The sequence below is a fragment of the Schistocerca piceifrons genome, chromosome X (genome assembly GCF_021461385.2).
Source record: "Schistocerca piceifrons isolate TAMUIC-IGC-003096 chromosome X, iqSchPice1.1, whole genome shotgun sequence".
NCBI classification, from domain to species: domain Eukaryota; kingdom Metazoa; phylum Arthropoda; class Insecta; order Orthoptera; family Acrididae; genus Schistocerca; species Schistocerca piceifrons.
Window position 1 is genome coordinate 709,476,455 of NC_060149.1, and position 14,884 is coordinate 709,491,338.

The following is a 14,884-nucleotide window of genomic DNA, read 5'->3' on the forward strand; positions in this document are numbered from 1 at the left end:
TCTGGTTTAGACATTCTATTCCGTTTCAAACCAGAGGACCACGATCGTTTCTGGGAACGATAGCTCTGCTTCCACCTCGCCTTCGAGGGTAGCTCTCCTCGCCAAATGAGCCAGCCGCCTGTGGGAACCGAGGATGACCTCTGAACCCAGGCGGCAAGAGTAATTTGTGCCTACATGAGCCACAATTTGCAGCCCTGAGCACCCAGTGTGCTCAGTCGCTGCCGGGAGGGCGTTCTCCACGTCTCTGAAGAGAAACACCAGCAAACAGACAGAATGGACACAGGCCTTGTGTCCCCTTACACTCGCTAATTTGCTGAGGGGCTCCATCACCCGTCTTACGCTGAAGCTCCCAAAGGGAAACAGTCCCACCCTTTGTACTACTTCGTTCCTCTCAGGAAGATCAGCAACAGTCCCAATAGACAAGACATCGTGTGCTGGCTCAGATGTACTTTCAGCAGGAGAAAATATCTCAAACCTGTTTTTAAGACGTAAAGGGGCAGCCATACTGCCGGTACCCACTTTTGCCTTCCTCCCAACGATTGGTAATCCCACCACTGTTCGCCAGTCATTGTCAGGTAACTGGCGACCGGCCGGGACGAGCGAATGAGGGACACAATGGCATAAGGGATCCCAGACGTCACTATAGGGGTCATAGGTGCCAACGCATTCGCCTCAGGTTCCCCAACGCCACTGCAGCCAAGACCAGCAACTTAAAGCGTGCCGACCATGGTCAACGCTGCTTCCAGCACTTTGCAGACCGTGGCCAATTCCCCCAGCATCCGTACCCAACAGGCGCAGTTCCTCTCCATCTTTAATCGATATCAAACAAAACGAAAACTAGCTTTGGTGTATTTTAGACGGCACTGAAAGCGGTACTAATAACTAATGACACAACATGAAAAGCGCAAGCTGCTATAAGAACACTAGCTCACTGAACACAAGTGGACAGCACACTGGCAGACATTGAACAACTTGTTTGAATCATACTTAACAAACAGAATGCAAAAAGTTGAGCTACATAATTCAAACAATGTTTACAGGAGATAAAATTTAGTGTCGGGGGAGAAATGAAGAAGGGAGTCCTACGAGATTTAATTTTGGGTCCATTCCTATTCCTGATCTATGTGAACGACCTTCCACTTAAAGTATTTCAAGCAAGATCGGCATTTTTTGCTGACTAGACTAGTGTTATCACAATTCCAATGGCTCTATGCACTATGGGAGTTAACATCTGCGGTCATCAGTCCCCTAGAACTTAGAACTACTTAAACCTGACTAACCTACGGACATCACACACATCCATGCCCGAGGCAGGATTCGAACCTGCGACCGTAGCGGTCACGTGGGTCCAGACTGAAGCGCCTAGAACCACTCGGTCACACCGGCTGGCTATCACAACTCAAATTAGAGAGAAAGCATCAGAAGAGATTGTTAGTGATTTTTTCTGAGAATTGTTAAGTGGATCTCTGAAAATGGACTCTCCCCTAATTTCGAGAAAACACACTATATTCACTTCTGTACAGTAAAGAGGCATAGCAACAACTGGTGTACCACATGTACAGGAATCAGTAAACAGAACACAATGCTCATAATTATCGGGTGTCCATACTGATGAAAACCTGAACTCAAAGAAGCATGAGCTGCTCAAACAATTAAGTCAACTACCTTTGCCATTCATGTTGTTGGGAGTCTTGGAAACAAACATACTATGTTCTTGACATATTTTGCATATCTCTACTCAATAATTTCTTACGGAATAATTTTGGGGGCTAATTCATAGCTTAGAAAGAAGGTATTGTTTGCTCAAAAACGAGCAGTAAGAACGATATGTGGTGTTCACCCGTATCTATAGATTCATCACTTGAGGAAAAAATGGTCACTATTACTCATTACTAAAACTGTAAGCGGCTCAGAAAGGAGTTCAACATCCAGCAACCAAAATGTTTGAACATTTGCCAAATAATATAAAATATCTGACAGGTATAAAAGTGAGTTTTAAATCTAACCAAAAATCATATTCCCTGGACAACTCCTTCTATTCCAGGGACGAATTTCTATTTAACAACTGGTAGCGTAAAAAAAACCTTATTTTTAAGTGTAGCTGCATGGACAGGGCTAAAAAATAATGTGTTCATTAATTTATACATACCCAGTAAAATGACTCGTTCCTCATTATATTGATAAACGAATCGTTCAAATGATCAATGGAACATGTTACTAACTAACTAAATAACATTAATTTTACGATAAATGGCTAAATAGAACTAAATCTTAGATCTCAATTTGAAAATCGTAAAGACAATAGACCCCATTATAAACGCCACTAATAGTACCAGTTACAGAGGAACAAAATAAAGTACCTTAATGAAAACAGTAAGCAATTGTCTGAACGGTTTAGAGCTACTGACATTCCTAAAGGAGCAAGATTCCCATGCCTCGACATTACTAATTTGTATACCTATATTCTTATAAGGCAGTCCGTGAGAATAATAGGAAGTAATAAACTAACTGACTGTAATAAAAAAATTTAATGACAATAGGCAAGAACTGAGGCTGTTGAGTTATTAACAAGAGTGCATAATCACAATTACTTCCCTTTTCCAAAAAAATTTGCATAGAAAAGGAAGCTCACCTATGACGTGCAATTCTCACAAGGGAACCTCCCCATCGCACCCCCCTCAAATTTAGTTAGAAGTTGGCACAGTGGATAGGCCTTGAAAAACTGAACACAGAGCAATCGAGAAAACAGGAAGAAGTTGTGTGGAACTATGAAAAAAATAAGCAAAATATACAAACTGAGTAGTCCATGCGCAAGATAGGCAACATCAAGGATATTGTGAACTCAGGAGCGCCGTGGTCCCGTGGTTAGCGTGAGAAGCTGCGAAACAAGAAGTCCTTGTTTCAAGTCTTCCCTCGAGTGAAAAGTTTAATTTTTTATTTTTAGACGATTATTATCTGTCCGTCCGTCCGATGCGAGATAACTGCGCCGTAGTATGGGGACGCTACACCTAAACAAACATCGAAACACACGACGTCAGTCGACTAAAGCGCACGGAAGAGAGAGTATTCCTGCTAACGAGGCTCTCTGGGTGGCAATTGACTGTTCGCTACTTTGGACGAGAGTGCATTAAATACGTGAGATGTATTCCGTGGGCAACACTAATCCAGTAAATATAGCTCGCGACTTCAATAACAAGGTCAATGAATATTTTCCGATCTGTAAGTATGCGGTGCGGTCGCAAAACACAGACACTAAACTTATTACAGTGAACAGAGACGTCAATGAACGAACGGACAGCTCATAACTTTGCGAAAATAAAGAGAGTAAACTTTTCACTGGAGGGAATACTGTATTGAACCAAGGACCTCTCATTCCGCAGCTGCTCACGCTAACCACGGAACCACGGCGCTCCTGAGCTCACAATATCCTTGATGTTGCCTATCTTGCGCATGGACTATTCAGTTTGTATATTTTGCTTATTATTTTGATAGCTCCACACAACTTCTTCCTGTTTTCTCAATTGATCTGTGTTCAGTTTTTCAAGGCCTATCAACTTATAACTAAATCTGAGGTGGGTGCGATGGGGAGGTTCCCTTGTCAGTTACGATAGATGCAATTTTTATTAGTCACTTAGAAACTAAATGTTTTTGACCCACAAAAAGAACTGAATAACTAGTATGATTAAACGTCATATAGACGATATACTGAAACTCTACATATGCTCAAAAACTCCCTTCAAAAAAGTGAATCTGTTTCTAACAGCATAAAACCAAACCACAATAAAACACCAAAACTCACTTTTAAAAATAAGAAACACATCTTAAGCTTCTTCTCTACATCTACATGCGTAGATGAAATAAATTATCACCAACAGCTCGTGCTATCCAGTCGAGCAAAAGAAGGCACATTTCCCACAATATAATTATAAGATTTCTCAGTCCTCTTCGAAGTAAGGACGAAACAGAGAAATAGCTGAATTACACGCATGAGTCGTAGATAGCATATGTAAAAAATCTCACAGTACCGAATCAACAAACTGACAAAGTGACAGTATTATAACTGAATAAAATTTCTGTTCTGTGGAAGAACATCATAAAAAACAAGTGCTCTCCCTGATAAATCCGTTACAATTAAAATTTTGCAAATAAATGTTTTACATCATAAATTTTAATTTTAATGTTTACATTTTATGATTATGGACGAAAGGCAACGCCTTCTGTGACACACATAGAGCTGTTTTCAAGCTGTATAAGCGGATGAAGTTCGTGTCACTTACAACTTGATCTGAACACAATACCCATCAATTTTGACTGTAATAGACATACATAAAGCATACGCGAACCTTGTACGTGGGGTGTACTTCGAGTTACTTACACTAGAATATATGTTATTGCCTTTCTAATGCAGGATAACATTTCATGGATAACTGATGATAAGTAATCGTCAGTGAAGACCTGTGATGGAAAATAATGCATCGTGAAACATGAGGTGCTGTTCCATTACGAAATTCTTCTGCAGCTGCGTAAGAGTGTTGCCTCTTCTAACAATCGTGGGCAAAACGATACAGTTTCCAAGTTTGGTAATGAGTTGCTAGCATTTAGCAAGACAGCTATAAATCATTCTACAAAGCACCCATAAATTTGTCGTCTACCACCGAGACCAAAATATCTCCCTTCGATTCCTACCCATTCCGATAGTTTGTTGACGCCACAGAAAATCGCTAGGCATGCGACAGTCCTCATCTTCTCAGTGTGAATATATATACAATCTGATCAAAATTACCCAGACACTATGCACATCAATAAGAGATGTGTGTACTTTCGCGTTTATGACGGCTTAAACTCTTTGAGGCTACTTTCAGTGACGTGCCTGTATGTATGTGGAAGAGTGAAGCCAATTTTCCTCAAGAGCCAGGGAAAAAGAAAGCAGTGATGTTGGATTGTGGGGTCTGTAGCGACGCACATCGTAATTCATCACAGATGTGTGCCATTGGGTTCCCATCGGGAACCTGAACAGGTCATTCCATTTCAGGAATGTTATTTCCCACAAACCATTGCCTCTCTGAGGCTGCTTTATGACAGGGTGCATTGTTGTGTTGATACGAATAATCATTGTCTCTGGACTGTTCATCTACTGTATGGGGTGCACAATGCTCTAAAATGTGTTCAGATCCCTGTGCATTTAGCATTTCCTTGAGAGCTATAAGGAGATCACACTCTAAGCACGAAGAACAACCCCGTACCGTAATGCCACCTCCTCTGTACTTCACTGCTGGGACTACCAACGATGGCAGGTAACGTCCGCTGGGCATTCGTCAAATCCAAACTCTTCGATCACAAGGTATGGCGTGATTCATTACTTAGAATCGCACGTTTCCTGTCGTGAATTGTTCAGTGGCGTCGATATTTTCACCACCCCAATGTCGCTTACTATTGACTATATATACGTGTGGCTTATTAGGAGCTGCTGGAGCACTGCACCCCATTCTTTTTAACTCCCTATACACAGTCCTTTTGACAATGTTGACTGGAATACTCTCTTTCACATTATAAAGATGGCAGTGGTAAAATACAGGGAGCGAAAGGCTATTTACAATTTGTACAGAACCCAGATGGCAGTTATAAGAGTCGAGGGACATGAAAGGGAAGCAGCGGTTGGGAAGGGGCTGAGACAGGGTTGTAGCCTCTCCCCGATGTTATTCAATCTGTATATTAAGCAAGCAGTAAAGGAAACAAAAAAGAAATTCGGAGTAGGTATTAAAATCCATGGAGAAGAAATAAAAACTTTGAAGTTAGCCGATGACATTGTAATTCTGTCAGAGACAGCAAAGGACTTGGAAGAGCAGTTGAACGGAATGGACAGTGTCTTGGAAGAAGGATATAAGATGAACATCAACAAAAGCAAAACGAGGATAATGGAATGTAGTAGAATTAAGTGGGGTGATGCTGAGGGAATTAGATTAGGAAATGAGACACTTAGAGTAGTAAAGGAGTTTTGCTGTTTGGGGAGCAAAATAACTGATGATGGTCGAAGTAGAGAGGATATAAAATGTAAACTGGCAATGGCAAGGAAAGCGTTTCTGAAGAAGAGAGGCTCTGAGCACTATGGGACCTAACATCTGTGGTCATCAGTCCCCTAGAACTTAGAACTACTCAAACCTAACTAACCTAAGGACATCACACACATCCATGCCCGAGGCAGGATTCGAACCTGTGACCGTAGCAGTCGCGCGGCTCTGGACTGAGCGCCTAGAACCACGAGACCACCGCGGCCGGCTCTGAAGAAGAGAAATTTGTTGGCATCGAGTATAGATTTAAGTGTCAGAAAGTCGTTTCTGAAAGTATTTGTATGGAGTGCAGCCATGTATGGAAGTAAAACATGGACGATAAATAGTTTGGACAAGAAGAGAATAGAAGCTTTCGAAATATGGTGCTACAGAAGAATGCTGAAGATTAGATGGGTAGATCACATAACTAATGAGGAAGTATTGAATAGAATTGGGGAGAAGAGATGTTTGTGGCACAACTTGACAAGAAGAAGGGACCGGTTGGTAGGACATGTTCTGTGGCATCAAGGGATCACAAATTTAGCGTTGGAGGGTAAAAATCGTAGAGGGAGACAAAGAGATGAATACACTAAGCAGATTCAGAAGGATGTAGGTTGCAGTAAGTACTGGGAAATGAAGAAGCCTGCACAGGATAGAGTAGCATGGAGAGCTGCATCAAACCAGTCTCAGGACTGAAGACCACAACAACAACAACAACATAGACAGTCCTTGTCCTATCTGAACTGCTGGTAGCACTTTGAAACTCACGAATGATTCCTTCCGCTTATTGAATGCGTTTTTATACAACCACCCGCTCCAATGCCCGACGTCTCCTGTCAGTCAGTACATCAGGTCTGCCTGATCTTGGTTTAGCTGTCGTTGTTCCTTCGTCAACAGTAGACTCCGGCAGCTTTATAGGGACATAAATATACCCAATGGATTTGTAACTCAGGTGGCATCCAATGATTACTTCACGTTCGAGGTGACTGAGCTCTCCCGACCAACTTATTCCTCTGTTACTGCTTCTCTGCTGACAACACAATACTCCCCGCCTTCTTTTATACTGCCGGGTCCGCCACTCGTGACATTGCGTTAAATAGGGATGTCGGTCTACTATTGATCAGATAGTGTATGAGACAGCACGCTACGGGTGTCGAGAGTGACTTTTGTACAATTAAAGTACCGTCCATTGTTCCTTTTGCTATACACCTTCTGCACTGTTCCATTGTTCAAGGCGACTCTGGACGCAGTCCACGCTTTCTGTAGTAGAAGGCATATGATGCCTAGGAATCTATCGAAAAAACAGAATGTATTTTTTTAGAATCACAGGTGAAATCTAACGGAGCAGTGGAAGAGAATCGGCAATTGAGTGGATAGATGAAAGGAGTCTGCACAGCGGGTAACGCTTTCACCTTTGGCGGAAACTGTGCTTTTCTTCTAATGGCACGAAACATACTCTTGCTGGTGTCCCGGAAGAGGGGAGATTGATTGAAAAGTTGGAAATGTCTGCACAGCCAAGAAGTCGCCTATTCCATGTCGCTCATTTCTAACGTCCCAAATCTTCCACAGCACAGTCGCCAGACATGTCTCATCTTCCCTTTTGATTAATTATGATCGCTAGCCGCTGACAGACACGCACTCCACCGATAACCCAAACGGCCAGCAGGAGACTGAGTCGTTTAAAATCCCGGGGATGGCTTCGCAAAATAGACCGTTCTACCTGCCCTGCCACCACAGAAGAACCCTAGCACTTCACCTGAGATAACACGAATCTATATTGAGCTGCACAAAGAAAAAATGCAGATTATTAACGCAGCTGATTTCGGGGGCCCACTTGGAATGATGAACATACAGCAAACGTTCCACTCAGGCCAAGCATTCTCTGAAGTTCAGGGCAGTGATCTTCCCTTTTTGTTTAATTGGGTTGGGTTGTTTGGGGAAGGAGACCAGACAGCGAGGTCATCGGTCTCATCAGATTAGGGAAGGACGGGAAAGGAAGTCGTCCGTGCCCTTTGAAAGGAACCATTCCGGCATTTGCCTGGAGCGATTTAGGGAAATCACGGAAAACCTAAATCAGGATGGCCGGACGCGGGATTGAACCATCGTCCTCCCGAATGCGAGTCCAGTGTCTAACCACTGCGCCACCTCGCTCGGTTTTGTTTAATTAAATCCATGTAAACTGTGTATGTATGTTCCACATCTCCTGCTAAGCCACTGGGCCGAGTTCAACCAAATTAGGGACCTATATCATTTACTGTCCGAAAAAAATAACAGTGGAGGTAAAAACGACCCATCTCTCATAGCGGTAAGGATAGTGGTGCAAAAGCAGTGTAGGTCACTACGCGAGAACAGCCATACGACAGTCATCCAGTATTTGAAAATGAGAGCACCAGTACCTGTAATATACTTTACACATGATTTCAAACTTTTACGAAACTTTTTCTTGCTGACGACTCCCGCAAAATTATGAAAGGAAAAAAATTGTCGCTTACTACGTTTTCGCTGTTCATGTAGTAAAAGTGCCACATGAGTCACGACTTTTAATGTATTACGTCTTTACTACTAACTGTATTCGCGACACATTTTGCAGATGGTATTGCGTATACCACCCAGTGAACCAGAAAAATTACATCACTGTACGACAGTTAGTTAAGTAGATACGAGGTCATTTTGACGTTTAAATTTATTACTCCTTTTCTACTAATTCTGTTTACAACACTCTTCGAAGACAGTATTCACATTTGTCGCTGAATGTACCTACAAAAATATATCGTTGTACGACACATAGTTCAGGAGATGTTACGTCATAAACACTAAGATGCATGAGAAACTGCCGCATTATGCGTAAAATTTTAATTTATTACTTCTTTACTACTAACTCTATTCACAACACATTTCGCAGAGAGTAGGCACATATACCATTGGATGTATCTGCAAAATGATATCATTGTACCGCACATGGTTCAGGAGATAAAACGTCATAAACATTAAGCTGCCTGCAAATTAAACTGCAGGGCGAAATTCGCTAGACATATAGGTTAAATATGTGAACAAATACTCGTGAAATATGTTACTTATGTGTGAAATACCGGGTGATCAAAACGTCAGTATAAATTTGAAAATTTAATAAACCATGAAATAATATAGATAGGGAGGAAAAAATTGACACAAATGCTTGGAATGGCATGGGGTTTTATTAGAACCAAAATGCAGGATGGCGCTCCACCCCATATTGCTAGACGCGTGAAAGATCTCTTGCGCGCATCGGCTGGTGATGATCGTGTGCTCAGCCGCCACTTTCGTCATGCTTGGCCTCCCAGGTCCCCAGACCTCAGTCCGTGCGATTATTGGCTTTGGGGTTACCTGAAGTCGCAAGTGTATCGTGATCGACCGTCATCTCTAGGGATGCTGAAAGACAACATCCGACGCAATGCCTCACCATAACTCCGGACATGCTTTACAGTGCTGTTCACAACATTATTCCTCGATTGCAGCTATTGTTGAGGAATGATGGAGGACATATTGAGCATTTCCTGTAAAGAACATCATCTTTGCCTTGTCTTACTTTGTTATGCTAATTATTGCTATTCTGATCAGATGAAATTTTTTGAACTTTTGTATTTTTTTTGTTCTAATAAAACTCCCTGTCAGTCCAAGCACGTGTGTCAATTTGTACCTCTCTATCAACATTATTCCGTGATTTATTCAGTTTTCAAATTTATACTGACTCTTTGATCACTTTGACTTGTACGTATGCTAGCAAAGCCATGGGAAAGAAGCTCAGCCTAAACCCCAGGAATTATTTCAATCAAATTTGGTACACACATCAATTACAATCAGGAAATAAATACTGTGAGGCTAAGAACCATCAGCCTCCTATTGGGGGAACGCGATAACATGGAGAGAGAAGGGAGGACGAGGAGATGGACAGGCAGCGAGGGGGAGGGAGGACGTAAGGGCAGATAGGAGGAGGAGATGGACAGATGTAGGGGAAGTGGAAATGGAAAGAGAGAGGTTAGAGAAGGACATTGACAGAGAAAGGACCGAGGAGGAGATAGTGGTAGACAGGTGGAGGAAGAGAAAAGCAGAGAGATGAGGGAGGAGGTAATGAACAGACAGAGGGAGAAGGAGGAAATGGGTAGAAGAAGGGAAGAGGAAGAGATAGAGAGAGAGTGGGGAGAGGAGGAGGTGGACACAGAAAGTAAACAACGAGGGAATGTGAAAACGGAGGGGGTGGAAGCAGATGGCCGGAGGGAGGGGGAAGAAGGCGATGGACAGGCATGTGAGGAGCATGATAGAGAGAGGAGATAGGTTTAGGTAGACAGAGGGAGGGGCAGGAGGAGTTGGACAGAGAGTAGGGGCTGAGGAGACAGATAGAATGAATGGTAGATTTGGACAGAGAGAGGGAGAGATGGAGATGATCGACAGGGATTTGGGGGGGGGGGCGATAGACAGAGGACGGAGGAGAGGTGGATAAAGCGAGAGGGGATTGGTAGAGAGAGGAGGAAGGAGGAGATGGCCAGAGAGAGGAGGGAGTGGAAGATGAACTAACAGAAAGTTGGAAGAAATACGAGGGCAGTTCAATAAGTAATGCAACACATTTTTTTTTCTCGGCCAATTTTGGTTGAAAAAACCGGAAATTTCTTGTGGAATTTTTTCAAACATTCCCGCTTCGTCTCGTATAGTTTCATCGACTTCCGACAGGTGGCAGCTCTGTACGGATCTGTTAAAATGGCGTTTGTAACGGATGTGCGTTGCAAACAATGGGCAGTGATCGAGTTTCTTTTGGCGGAAAACCAGGGCATCTCAGATATTCATAGGCGCTTGCAGAATGTCTACGGTGATCTGGCAGTGGACAAAAGCACGGTGAGTCGTTGGGCAAAGCGTGTGTCATCATCGCCGCAAGGTCAAGCAAGACTGATCTCCCGCGTGCGGGCCGGCCGTGCACAGCTGTGACTCCTGCAATGGCAGAGCGTGCGAACACACTCGTTCGAGATGATCGACGGATCACCATCAAACAACTCAGTGCTCAACTTGACATCTCTGTTGGTAGTGCTGTCACAATTGTTCACCAGTTGGGATATTCAAAGGTTTGTTCCCGCTGGGTCCCTCGTTGTCTAACCGAACACCATAAAGAGCAAAGGAGAACCATCTGTGCGGAATTGCTTGCTCGTCATGTGGCTGAGGGTGACAATTTCTTGTCAAAGATTGTTACAGGCGATGAAACATGGGTTCATCACTTCGAACCTGAAACAAAACGGCAATCAATGGAGTGGCGCCACATCCACTCCCCTACCAAGAAAAAGTTTAAAGCCATACCCTCAGTCGGTAAAGTCATGGTCACAGTCATCTGGGACGCTGAAGGGGTTATTCTGTTCGATGTCCTTCCCCAGGGTCAAACGATCAACTCTGAAGTGTATTGTGCTACTCTTCAGAAATTGAAGAAACGACTTCAGCGTGTTCGTAGGCACAAAAATCTGAACGAACTTCTCCTTCTTCATGACAACGCTAGACCTCACACAAGTCTTCGCACCCGACAGGAGCTCACAAAACTTCAGTGGACTGTTCTTCCTCATGCACCCTACAGCCCCGATCTCGCACCGTCGGATTTCCATATGTTTGGCCCAATGAAGGACGCAATCCGTGGGAGGCTCTACGCGGATGATGAAGAAGTTATTGATGCAGTAAGACGTTGGCTCCGACATCGACCAGTGGAATGGTACCGTGCAGGCATACAGGCCCTCATTTCAAGGTGGCGTAAGGCCGTAGCATTGAATGGAGATTACGTTGAAAAATAGTGTTGTGTAGCTAAAAGATTGGGAAATAACCTGGTGTATTTCAATGCTGAATAAAACAACCCCTGTTTCAGAAAAAAAAATGTGTTGCATTACTTATTGAACTGCCCTCGTAAATACCTGGGCAAAGCCGGGTTTCTCAGCTAGCATTCAAATAAATAACGTATTGATTTGTTTCAATGTAGCCGGCCGCAGTGGCCGAGCGGTTCTAGGCGCTTCAGTCTGGAACCGCGCGATCGATACGGTCGCAGGTTCGAATCCTACTTCGGGCATGGATGTGTGCGATGTCCTTAGGTTAGTTAGGTTTAAGTAGTTCTAAGTTCTAGGGGACTGATGACCTCAGATGTTGAGTCCCATAGTGCTCAGAGCCATTTGAACCATTTGTTTTAATGTATGATTTTCGTTATTATCAACAAATTTATACATTCTGGCGCCCAGAAATCGTTATAAATGAGTGTGAATATAAGAGACTCACTGCGTAATTGTTTTCTAACGGGGGGCCCGCGGCAGTGGTTCCTGTAGTATGATGGCTTTGCTAGGTATATTTGCTCCGTTCGTTCATGATATCCAGAAGATAGTAGACAACAGAGCTTTGATTGGTGACTGGCGTGTCACTTGACTTGTAGAAATTTTTCGAGACAGTTCTGTGCAACCATCTAGTAAATAAGATATGGGTATACGAAACATCAGAACCGGTATAAGATTAAAATGAAGAATTCTTAGCCAATAGAAACAAATACATCGTTCTTAATATGGAAGAATCTTTAGAAACTAAGATAGCATCTAGCGTCCTCAAGCTAGTATAACTGGGTTACTGCTGTATACGATATGTATAAATAATATCAGGCGGATAAAATCTGTAACCCGTTGGGGCTGATCGTAGACAACGGAATTGTGTTCAAGGAGGTGACATCGTTGTAAACTTGTTACGAAATGTTATGAGGCTTGCAAATTGTCAGTGCATTATCGAAAGGTTGGCAACTGATCATGAATATAAGGAAACGTAATGTAATACGTGTAAATGTACGACAGCACCGGCTTCGTTTAGCTTCGTGAATGGTGATCAGTGACTGGCATGGGTAAAATACATCATCTGTTCGGGGCGATTTAAGATGGAATGAGCGTTGGTCTGGTAAAATGGCTAGCCTGAGTGTGGTTTTTAGGTGGTTTTCCTTGTTCGTTGAGATGAATGCTTGGTTGGTCTCTAATGTCCATCTCACAGAATCCGATGCACAAACAGTTAAAATACGATAATACATAAAACAAATTTACACGAATCACAGATACATGATGCACACGTCTTTACTACTTTCGGTTAACTGATGACTGTGATGACGGAAAGAGTACCAGGTCACAAAATTAACATAAAGGTAAATTTTTCACATCATGAGAACAGCGGATACCGTACGGAGGGATAAGCGCTAGGAAAAAGAGAGAGAGAGAGAGAGAGAGAGAGAGAGAGAGAGAGAGAGAGAGAGAGAGACTGGGAGAGAGGGAGAGAGAGAGAGAAAGAGGGAGAGGGAGAGAGAGAGAGAGAGAGAGAGAGAGAGAGAGAGAGAGAGAAAAGCGTCAAACCTAAAACGCTTAACTGTGTTTCATTGCGAACAGATTTTAGTCTCTTGGTGAAATTTTGGACCGAGCGAGGTGGCGCAATGGTTAGCACACTGGACTCGCATTCAGGAGAATGACAGTTCAAGCCCGCATCTGGCCATCCTGACTTAGGTTTTCCGTGATTTCCCTAAATAGTTGCAGGCAAATGCTGGGATGGTTATTTGAAAGGACACAGCCCACTTCCTTCCCCATCCTTCCCTAATCCGATGGGACAGATGACCTCGCTGTTTGATTCCGTCCCCCAAATGAACCAACCAACACAGTCACGTTCGTCAATTAAAATTCTTGGACGCCTTGAAGAGGTGATTCCGAGACGCAGAAATGTCACATGATAGGACAAAGCTGAGTAGGAGTAGCCACTTGACAGCAAGGCCGACATCTGGCCTTGACAGCAAAAACCATCGGTGTCTGTAAACAATTGTATACAGAGCATACAGCTGCCTCAGGCTTTTCATTTCTGTGAAAGACTTTGTGTTGTTTCCCTAAGTGATGAGAGAGGTATGTCAGGGTGGGTACTCCCAACAGGGATGTTCGATTCTCTTTCCCACTCCTGTCAGTTTGGAACTTGTATTTCGTCTGCAGGGACATCGCCTATGACAAGACGTTTAACTCCAATCATCCTTTCTTCCCGTATGCAACATGTCTTCTAATTAAACTTATCTCAGGTCCTGCTTCTTTCTTTTTTCCCTCTATCGTTTATTACGTATAGTACAGGGTCGGTATTTCAGCACTTTTCTCAGAGAACGCGGGGAAACTGCCTAAAATTCACACTTAGGCTGGCCGCTGTATTAGGCTACAGCCGTTAATGCGCCAGGCCGATTCGATCCGGGTGCGGTTCACATACCTGTCCCGCAAATCAGTTAGCTACGCTTTACTCTATACGACCAGGTTTCTAAACTCAGTTATGTGCCCTTCTGGTTGTTGTTGTTCTGGTCTTCAGTCCCGAGCCTGGTTTGATGCAGCTCTCCATGCTACTCTATCATGTGCAAGCTTCTTCATCTCCCAGCACCTACTGCAACCTACATCCTTCTGAATCTGCTTAGTGTATTCATCTCTTGGTCTCCCTCTACGATTTTTACCCTCCACGCTGCCCTCCAATACTAAACTGGTGATCCCTTGATGCCTCAGAATATGTCCTATCAACCGATCCCTTCTTCTAGTCAAGTTGTGCCACAAACTCCTCTTCTCCCCAATCCTGTTCAGTACCTCCTCGTTAGTTATGTGATCTACCCATCTAATCTTCAGCATTCTTCTGCAGTAGCACATTTCGAAAGCTTCTATTCTCTTCTTGTCCAAACTATTTATCTTCCACGTTTCACTTCCATACATGGCTGCACTCCATACAAATACTTTCAGAAACGACTTCCTGACACTTAAATCTATACTCGATGTTAACAAATTCCTCTTCTTCAGAAACGCTTTCCTTGCCAT

General features: G+C 43.3%; 1 protein-coding gene across 1 annotated transcript in view; it reads right to left on the minus strand.

Moving 5' to 3' along the window:
* The window catches only part of LOC124722659 (rho GTPase-activating protein 45-like), a 699,512-nt gene that overhangs the window by 13,169 nt on the left and 671,459 nt on the right, over positions 1-14,884 (minus strand). The window lies entirely within an intron of this gene.